Source organism: Peromyscus californicus, unplaced genomic scaffold (assembly GCF_007827085.1).
Source record: "Peromyscus californicus insignis strain IS unplaced genomic scaffold, ASM782708v3 Scaffold_5__1_contigs__length_169319896, whole genome shotgun sequence".
Classification (NCBI taxonomy): Eukaryota; Metazoa; Chordata; class Mammalia; order Rodentia; family Cricetidae; genus Peromyscus; species Peromyscus californicus.
Window position 1 is genome coordinate 132,404,230 of NW_026294573.1, and position 9,965 is coordinate 132,414,194.

The window sequence follows — 9,965 nt, forward strand, 5'->3', positions numbered from 1 at the left end:
GCTACAAGCTTCCTGCTTATTTTAGTCAGGGCACCAGGTCCCAAGGGAGGGTCTGGGCATGCTGGCAGCTGAAGGGACGCAATGGATCAAACTCGACATCTGGGAGGGGCTGGGAAGTGGGCTGCATGAGGAGGGCAGGTGAGCCCAGACAGAGATGTGCAGAAAGCAGCAAGATGATCTGTCCAATAGGTGTGTGGCAGTGCCAGAGCACAGAAACCAGGAGACCAGGGAAGAACTGGTTTGGGTGGGGGAAGCAATAGGTTTCAGTCTGGTGTGTGACACTGAAGGTGTGAGCGAGATACCAGACAAAAAAAGCAAGCAGTCAGCTTCAGGAAAGGTCACGCTGGGATCTGTAGGTCCGCAAGCTACTCATAGGTGGTAACAAACGTCTGAGGTGAATAAGATCACTTGAAAACCAGCATACTGGCAGGGTAGAGAGGAAAAATCATTTTACAATGACTGAGGGGTGAAGGATAAGTCAGAAGGAAGCCACAGCCATGGACAACCAGCCAGAGACACTGAGTTAAGCCAAGATGAAGCTCAGCTCAGTTCAGAGTTCCTTAGGGACCTACCTGGTGGCCATGAGCATTATGCTAGGGGAAAACATTACGCATGTGATGCTGAGTTCAGAGTTTAGCTCCATGGGAGAGTGCTTGCCTAGTGTGCACAAGGTCCTCGGTTGGATCACAGTGATAACAGTAAAATAGCAACAGTAGAAGACGTGTCCAGTCAAGGAAATTAAATGGGCTGGGGATGCAGCGCAATGACAAGGCTCTTGCCTAGCATGGGGGGAGGGCATAATTAGAGTCACAGGTACTGCAGAGACAACAACAACAAAGAATATTACAGAAAACTTGAAGCTGACACTTGAAAATGATGGACAATAGAAAATACTGTGGAGAAGTTCAGGTTGTTGAAACTGCCTCAATAATAAACTGAAAACATCTAATAACCATAAAAACAAGTTTACCTGAGATCATCTACCAGGTAAAGTAAATGGCACACCAACAGCGGCACATCAAAGGAAAAAGGAGGACTAGCAAAGGTTCAGAAAGGGACTTCAGCCGATACAAGGGAAGGGTGGTCCCAACTGTACTACCCAGTTTTAGTTCAGGAGTGATGGTGTGGCTGTGTTCAAGCCAGCAGATGATGAATTCTGACACTGGGGAAGCCTTCACATCATCTTACAAATGAGAAGAAAGTCTTGTCACTACCCCTCTAACACTCTATTATGGATATGTCATCATGAACCTGTTTGACATCTATACATGGAACAGGATGATTTCTACAAGTTTACACTCCAATGCATAAGGGGGCTCTTTACCCCAAAACTAACTTTTATGAAATCACTCTTCCCTCAGTCACAATCCCAGCATGAAACTGCCTTCACTCTTCCCTGGTGAGTGTCTCTACTTGGTTGCTGGTCCTATGCCATCCTCTACTGCCATCAGGACCCAGATTCTTGGCATTCCACCATGAATTGAAGACCAGCACCTCTCCAGGGATCCTCCATGCCTTCAGCACCAGCCTGGGCCTGCTGAGTCTAGTAGCCTCACAAGACTGAGCAGCTAGAGTGTTCTCATAAAGAGTTTTTCTTTTATGTGTCCATTATTTTTCATTCAAAATTTCTTCAAATGTAGCGAGACTAACCAACACATGATTTTTCAATGAGTTCTCTGAAAACTTAGGACAAAGCATACTGTGAGAGCCCATCACTCTATGAGCACAGCTCCTAAAGAAGGAAGGGTCAGGCTGGACATTCAGCCATCAGCTCTGCTAATTAAACCAGAACATTCAGAACAGAATATTTTCAACATTTTTCTGCTAGTAAGTATAAGAAGAAATTTAGACAAAGACCTCAAGTGAGCATAGTCCTGTCTTTCATACCTGAGTGGATATAATTTACACATGAACATCGACCAAGTCAAAGGAATCCCCTGGGTTTATTTCTTCAGAGGTTTTATTTGGAGTAATTTTAAGTCTTTGCAAGTGACTCACTGACTTCATTTTGGTCTACTTATTCTTTAGTTTGTATCTTGCCTATTGCAATTTCTTATTTGATCAATGTTTGGCTTTTATCAAAAAAGAGTAATTTCTAGGCTGCCTGCCTTGTACGCAAACCCAAGGACAAGAGTTCAATCCTAAAAACTCACTTGAAAAATAAAATCAACAGAGCAAGTTCCAGGATAGCGAAGACTACAGAGAAAAACTATCTTGAAACACTAAAAATAAATATAAAGTAATAAATAAAATAAAATACCACCAAAGAAGAAGGAGGAGGGAAAGAAGGAAAGAAAAAAGAATAGAGCCTGGCGGTGATTGTAGCTAGAGTTTTCCTGCCTGGCCCACAGTCAGGACAAATCTCTCTCACCTGCCAGTCCCACAGCCACTCAGACCCAACCAAGTAAACACAGAGACTTATATTGCTTACAAACTGTATGGCTGTGGCAGGCTTCTTGCTAACTGTTCTTATATCTTAAATTAATCCATTTCTATAAATCTATACCTTGCCACGTGGCTTGTGGCTTACCGGCATCTTCACATGCTGCTAGTCATGGCGGCGGCTGGCAGTGTCTCTGACTCAGCCTTCCACTTCCCAGAATTATTCTCCTCCTTGTCCCGCCTATACTTCCTCCTGCCTGACTACTGGCCAATCAGTGTTTTATTTACTAACCAATCAGAGCAACACATTTGCCATACAGAATATCCCACAGCAGGTGATGATGCACGCCTTTAATCCCAGCACTCAGGAGGCAGAGGCAGGTGGATCTCTGTGAGTTCAAGGCCAGCGTGGTCTTCAGAGCAAGTTCCAGGACAGGCACCAAAACTACACAGAGAAACCCTGTCTTGAAAAACAAAAAAACAAAAAACAAAAAAGAAAAAGAAAAGAAAGAAAGAGGGAGGGAGGGAGGGAGGGAGGGAGGGAGGGAGGGAGGGAGGGGTTAAAGGAAAAGAATGGAAAGGAAAGAGGGCAGGGAAAGAACAGAGAGAAGAAAGAAATCAAACCAGAATTCCCGGGACTTTCTGGCAGCCAGGCTGGCCTAATCAGCCCATTCCAAGGCAGTGAGAAATTCTGCCTCAAAGCAAGTGAAGGACCCTAAGGAACAATGCCTGAGGTGGCTGGCCTCTGGCCTGCATACACAGTTTACACATGAGCACAAGCACCTCCCAATCACAAACATGCACATGCACATGCACATCACAAACGATGCATTCCTCTGTAATTGCAGCTCCTTTAAGTTCTTAAAGTGTCACAAGGAATCTCTCATGCATGTGATCCAATTAACCTTATTCATTTTTTTAACAGAATACTCAAAGTGCTTTAAATAATCACTACTAGTCTGGTGTGGTTTAACACCCTTTTAACTTATTTAATAAACATTTCTAAACATCTACTATATTCCAAAGTACTAGGTGCTTACAGTAATATTTCTCATCATGAGGTTAGTAGCAATTCTTTCCTTTTTAAATGAGGAAGTTGGAGCTGAATTTGTTGAAAAGATCACCAATGCTCCCCAAGTTTATGTAGATCAAGATTTGAGATTGGAACCAGTCTTTCTGGCTCTAAAACCAAGGCTCTCTCTCTCACTATGCACCCTGATATAAACTAAATGAAGCACTCTCCCTATACTCAGGAAGGTACCCATTATGACATGTTAACTCTTTGAATTTTTCTAAATAGTAGTATCCCACTCTTCCAAAACTGTGTGGGTTTTCCCCCGTGTAACTCTACTAATTTTTATATAATTAAACACTTACTTCCTGCCTGTTACTTTGAATGAACTATTAAGTATACTAGGTGTTCACAGTAAAGATGGGAATAGTTAAGGAAGAAATCCATCTTAATCCTGACCAATGCACATAATAACTGAAGCCCAAGCTTCCCCCAAAGAGTAATCATTGTCACTATAGGGAATACACTCTCCTATTTTCTATTCTTTTCTACATTTCTCTAAATGCTTGTTATGATCTAATTATTTCAAATGGTCCCCAACTTTCACAATATTGCCCTGATCAAACAGGCTCTCCAGAGGAAGTGTGGACTTTGTTTCTGATGCAGTCTGGCTATCTTATAGAGATGAAGCATTCACAGTGGGATGGCACCAGGAGGCAGGTTTTCCTTCTGCACATAATGGAGTATTACAGATCATTCAAAGCACCCTCGACTGAAATGCCCTCATGTTTAATGATGTGTTTACTTTTGAGAGCTTCTATTTCTTCCATTAGAAAACATTAAGTTGTTGGGCCCAAATTATTAATGCAAACTATTTTTTGACAACTGCAGCAATCTGACATAAGGTTGAGATCAGAGAAGAGTTTATCACCAATCATGAGGAAAACGAACCACCTTGGTGTTTGAAGAAACCAAACTCATCTTTAAATGTTATGATTAGCAGGAAGTTTTAAAAAGAATGTTGGTTTATAATCTGGAAAACCTCTTTTGGCAGAACAGGTGGAAGAGACCTATTAAATAATTTACATACACTCATTCAAAAGCAAAGAACTCAAAGGTCTACAGGACAGGGGATGCAGGTCAGTGGTAGAAGGCTTGCCTAACATGTGCAAGTCTCTGTGTTCAATCTGAACACAGCAAAGAGCCAAAAAGAACAGCACACTGAAGGTTTAGAGTGAAGGTGAATGCCAGTCATGCCAGTCTTAGGGAGAAGCTGGACTGGAGCCTGTCAGCCTGGTGGCCCCCTACTGCCCACAGTTTATGAGTATCAGTGCCAGCAGCCAGCTCCAATCTCCCCCTTACCCAGAACTCCAAGGTCAGTGCAGTGTGAGCTCTACAACTTGAGTGCACGATTCCATGCCCCTGTGCACTGTAGTCTAATCACTTCCGGGGGAACACTTCATCTCTCCAATGACCTTCAGGTGTGCTTATAAACACACTGGCTAAATATGAATGTATGCACACAACTACCTGAACATCAGTTTCATTTGTAATCTTCATTTCACACACTGCCTACCGAACTCTCACTCTGGATCCCACCACACACACTGTAACATCAGATGAGAACCATTATCCTCTAAAAGAAGAAATTACTCTCTTTATTGTGCCAGTCTACCTTCAGTTATAATTCCAAACCCATTCCAAAGCACCACCAGCAATACAAAAATACACATCACTTTTCTTTTCTTAGATTGTGTGGAGTATTTAAATGATCGAAATTGTTTTTGAATAAAATCATTCACTATATAACCATGTGACACTTTAAAACACTAAATCATATTCAATTAGACACCTGTACCTCTTCCAAGGTAGTTCTCACAAGAGGGAATCAGAAAAGTGGCCTGTGCTGTGAATCCTTCCCCCTTTAGGGCTGTCACAGTAACCAAGGAGTTCCTCAACAAGCAAGCTTTCCAAAACAGACTGATTCTCTCTCTCTCTCTCTCTCTCTCTCTCTCTCTCTCTCTCTCTCTCTCTCTCTCTCTCTCTCTCTCTCTCTCTCTGTGTGTGTGTGTGTGTAAATGATGTAATTAAAAGAAGGGGGGAGGGAACAGAAGGAAATGGGGCTGTAGTTCAGCAGACACAGTGCTTGACTTCCATTCATGAAGCTCCGAATCCAATCCCCAGCACCAAACGAACCAAGTGTGGTGGCACACATCTCTAATCTCAGCATTTAGGAGGTGGATATAGCAGTATCAGAAGTTCAGGGTTGGCCGGGCGGTGGTGGCACACGCCATTAATCCCAGCACTTGGTAGGCAGAGCCAGGCAGATCTCTGTGAGTTCGAGGCCAGCCTGGGCTACAGAGTGAGTTCCAGTAAAGGCGCCAAAGCTACACAGAGAAACCCTGTCTCGAAAACCCAAAAAAGTTCAGGGTCATCCTCAGCTACCAAGCAAGCTTAAAGCCAGCCAGTCTGGGCTACATGAGACCCTGTCTCATAAATACAAAAACCAGAAAAGAAGGAAATTTAACACGGTGTTCCTAAACTTCAAGTACAAACATAGACAATGGTGTCAGTCAGGGAATTATGTGCATCTCTCAGGTACTCATAAAGAGTTCAGTGCTAAGGATAACGAAAACAAGCTTCATCTGCTACAGTATCCTATAAAGAACATGTTTGCATAACAGCAATCTTTAAAAATAATAGAACTTGTACTGCTGAGATGTCTCAGGGCTAAAGATGGATGCTCCTGATAACCTGAGTTTTATCCATCCTGGGACCATGATGACAGGAGGGAACTGATTCCTGCAAGTTGTCCTCTGACAACACACACACACACACACACACACACACACACACACACACACACACACACACACACACACGTAAATAAATAAAGGTAGATTTTCAGGAAAAATCACAGCAGTCTGATGCAGAGTAGAAGATGCGCACTCTGTGTAGCAGATTCACAAGAATGGATGATTGCTCTCAGAAATTTGAGAAGTTCTGATATAATGAATTTATTTATGGGACAAATCAAGGCGATCAAAGCCTGCTGTAATTAAAGGTGTTTGGCACAGATGTTGGTCCTCAAATGCTTGCTTGTCAGCTGTCTAATCTATACTGACACTGTGGCAATTAGCATACCGTCTATAATATTGTAAATGCAAATCCAACAAAATTAAGCTATTATATATTGGGAAGTGAATGCTGACTGAGCTATCCAACGTACTTATATCTCTATTACTATGTCAGCTGTATGTATGGCACATAGCCAAATCAGCGATGATCAATATGAAGAACATCAATAAATATTCGAAACAAGGGGCCATGTGCTGACCTACACTAGTAAAACCACACAGCGTTCCTCTCAAGGGGGTAACTTTAAACATAAAGCAAAAATGGAGTTTCCAAGGGCACTTTCTAAGACACATTCAATCCCTATTTATTTACTGAGGCTCTGCTACATGCAAACACTATCCTGAGTCCCAGAGACCAAGCAATGAGTAAGATAACGGGAGGGGATAATGGGAGAGCAGTGTCTGACAGGGACGTGCTCAACAGGGAGAGGGACAGTGGGACCTGACAGGTTGCCATCCTGACTCCGAGGAACCATTCTCTCAGGATTCTATTGGCTTCTAAGTCCATCTGTTGCAGTTGGCTTCCCTCTGGGAACAGAAGTGGACGATCACAGAACCTAACTAAGTAAGAACATCTTACGGTTTAGAAGACCCCAGGACCTCCCAGGAAAACACCACTTACAAACTAAAATTTGTATAGAGACCCCTGTCCAGACTTAAAATTGGAGGAGAAAGGATAATGCCTAGAAATTTTCAAACATTACATATATCAATATCAAAGATGTGTTTTATTGCTGTCAGTAAATACCTTTCTTCCTAAAAGCAAGCCAGTCATCATTTCTGACTGGTTAACATTTTAAAACCAGCAGAAATACTTAAGGACACAAAGTTCCCTATCAGTTGCCTGCTTCTCCTAGAAAGGGTACACAAGGGCCTTTTCACCCTAGTCCCTTGTGAGGCTTTAGGATTCACAACCCTGCAGCTAGAGTTTTCCTGCCTGGCCCACAGTCAGGACAAATCTCTCTCACCTGCCAGTCCCATAGCCGCTCAATCCCAACCAAGTAAACACAGAGACTTATATTGCTTACAAACTGTATGGCCGTGGCAGGCTTCTTGCTAACTGTTCTTATAGCTTAAATTAATCCATTTCTATAAATCTATACCTTGCCATGTGGCTCGTGGCTTACCGGCATCTTCACATGCTGCTAGTCATGGCGGTGGCTGGCAGTGTCTCTGACTCAGCCTTCCACTTCCCAGCTTTATTCTCCTCCTTGTCCCGCCTATACTTCCTGCCTGGCCACTGGCCAATCAGTGAGTTATTTACTGACGAATCAGCAACACACTTGACATACAGACCATCCCACAGCACAACCCATCACTGCACTGTGAAACATCTGATGGATCCACTACAAACGCTGGCTATGTTCACTAAACCAGGAGCATCACTGGTGTGGTCCACAGTCATCTTGCATTGGCCACGGCCCGGCACTCCGACATCAGTGTCTTCTGTGGGGTCCTCAGGGCTGGTCTCCCTCACACAGCTCTCTCCCTGCTTTCTGAATGCCCACGACTCTGCCTCTTCTGCTGAGGGTGCTGAAGGCAGAACACTGAGTGGGTTTCCTTTGCTTGAAACATGCTTGTTGTGTATTTTTGCCATCAAATTCCAGTCTTTTAACATGTGTTTTAAATGACCTCTTCTGCCAGTGTACAAAAAAAAGTTTGAAAATTCAGCTGTGTTTCTATGTGACAGCTATGAACAATATAAAAGACTACAGTGATGGGGACTTTTGTCAAGGAGGTGAGGATGGCACTGAAAACCATGGCCTACCGCTGACAGGAACCCCAGACTGCAAGGAGGAACACCAGGACACTGTTAACATGACAAACACCCCAAATCAACTAGACAGCCAATGTAGCTCTTACAAAAATGACAATGGCCTTTTGTATAGACGTGGAGAAAGAGTCCTTAAGTTTGTGTGGCGAGGCCAGAGCCCCAATCATCAAGACAACAGTGTAAAGGAAAATGCTGAGACCTGCCCTTCTCACCCTTACAGCTGCACCAAGACACCACAGTCAACATAGCTGTACTGGACTACAGACCAAGAGCAAGCCTGCGCATCTGCGGCCAAATGATTTTCAACCACGCCAACATGATGGGCCACTCAACAGTCACATGGAAAGGCACAGAACTGAACCCTAGCTCACATCAAATACAGAAATACCTACCTGTAAGGACTGAAAACACAGCTGAGCCTTTGCCATCTCGGACACAGCACTAAAAGCAACCTCAAGGACAACTTGAACTTTCAAAATTAAAAGTGCAAAAGACAGTATCAAGACAATGACAAAACCACCCCAGAAATGGTGACAGTGCCCCCACCTGGAGCTGGGACTGTGGGGAAACCCACTGCATATTCAGCAGCAGCAGCCCACTCTACCCAAACTGATCCATCTAGAATCACCAAGCAGATCTTAGTACATCTGTAATGTCTCCAAAGTCAGCTTAGGACCAAGGAGTAGAGCAGGGCGCCCGAGCTAAAACTGCATCGAGGAGCAAGAAACAAACTAAGATGTGTGCTCTGCAGCCATTAGTCTTCAGACCAATTAGTTACGGCTGAGAAGTTAGCACCTGTTTTTCTGGTACAATTTACTGACAATGTTCTATTTATCCCTTCATCTCACCTTTCAAGTTACTGAAGTCCCAAGACAAAACACATAAATAGCAAGCTGCCCTACCAGTCTTCAGTGTGAATTTAATTAGTAGTGCAAACAGAGCCCGTGCGTGCGTTTAAGGGCAGCTCATTACACATCTTTAAGAGGCCACTGGAAGCCTTGATGCTACTGGTCATCCCACCCAGAGCATCCCCAGCCACACACCTGTAAAGTCGGGTTGTTGGTTTTGTTTTTAATTCCCTCTCCATATGAACAGAAGATTAAGTATCTCTGCCAATTAAAATATTATTTGTGGAGTACTATCCCGATGTGCACTCAGGCCAAACACATCATTTAAGTAATAAAGATTAACAATTTTTGAAAAAAAGTATGGAATGCTTCACGAATTTGCATGTCATCCTTGTGCAAGGCCATGCTAGTCTCCTCTGTATTGTTCCAGTTTTAATATATGTGTTGCCAAAGGGCCAAATTTAAAAAAATAATAAGGTGAATCAAAATTTTGTTTAAAACTCCTCTCTGTAATTTAAGACCCTGATCTTAAGTTCTCAACACTAACTTACGCATCACAAAACTTTGTCTATAGAAGAAATGTTTACATGAAAATTGTAGCTTCAAGAAAATGACTAAATATAAAAATTTAAACAAGTTTTAAATAAAATTGTGGTTATAAAAATTTAATTTGGGGTTAAGGATTTGATTTAGCTCAGTGGTAGAACACTAAGCACAAAACCTGGACTCAGGCCTCTGCTGAGGTGGAAAGTGGGGAGGCTTAATTGACTTTAAATTGTGTGTACCTGTTTTTTAACTCCTTAAGGAAAAAT

At 42.9% G+C, this 9,965-nt stretch overlaps 1 non-coding gene across 1 annotated transcript; it reads right to left on the bottom strand.

Moving 5' to 3' along the window:
- Nucleotides 1-9,507: 9,507 nt before the first annotated feature.
- On the bottom strand, nt 9,508-9,609 carry LOC128098000 (U6 spliceosomal RNA). Its single transcript, XR_008214052.1, has one exon. It is a non-coding gene; the product is annotated as a U6 spliceosomal RNA (small nuclear RNA).
- Between the last annotated feature and the right edge of the window lie 356 nt (nt 9,610-9,965).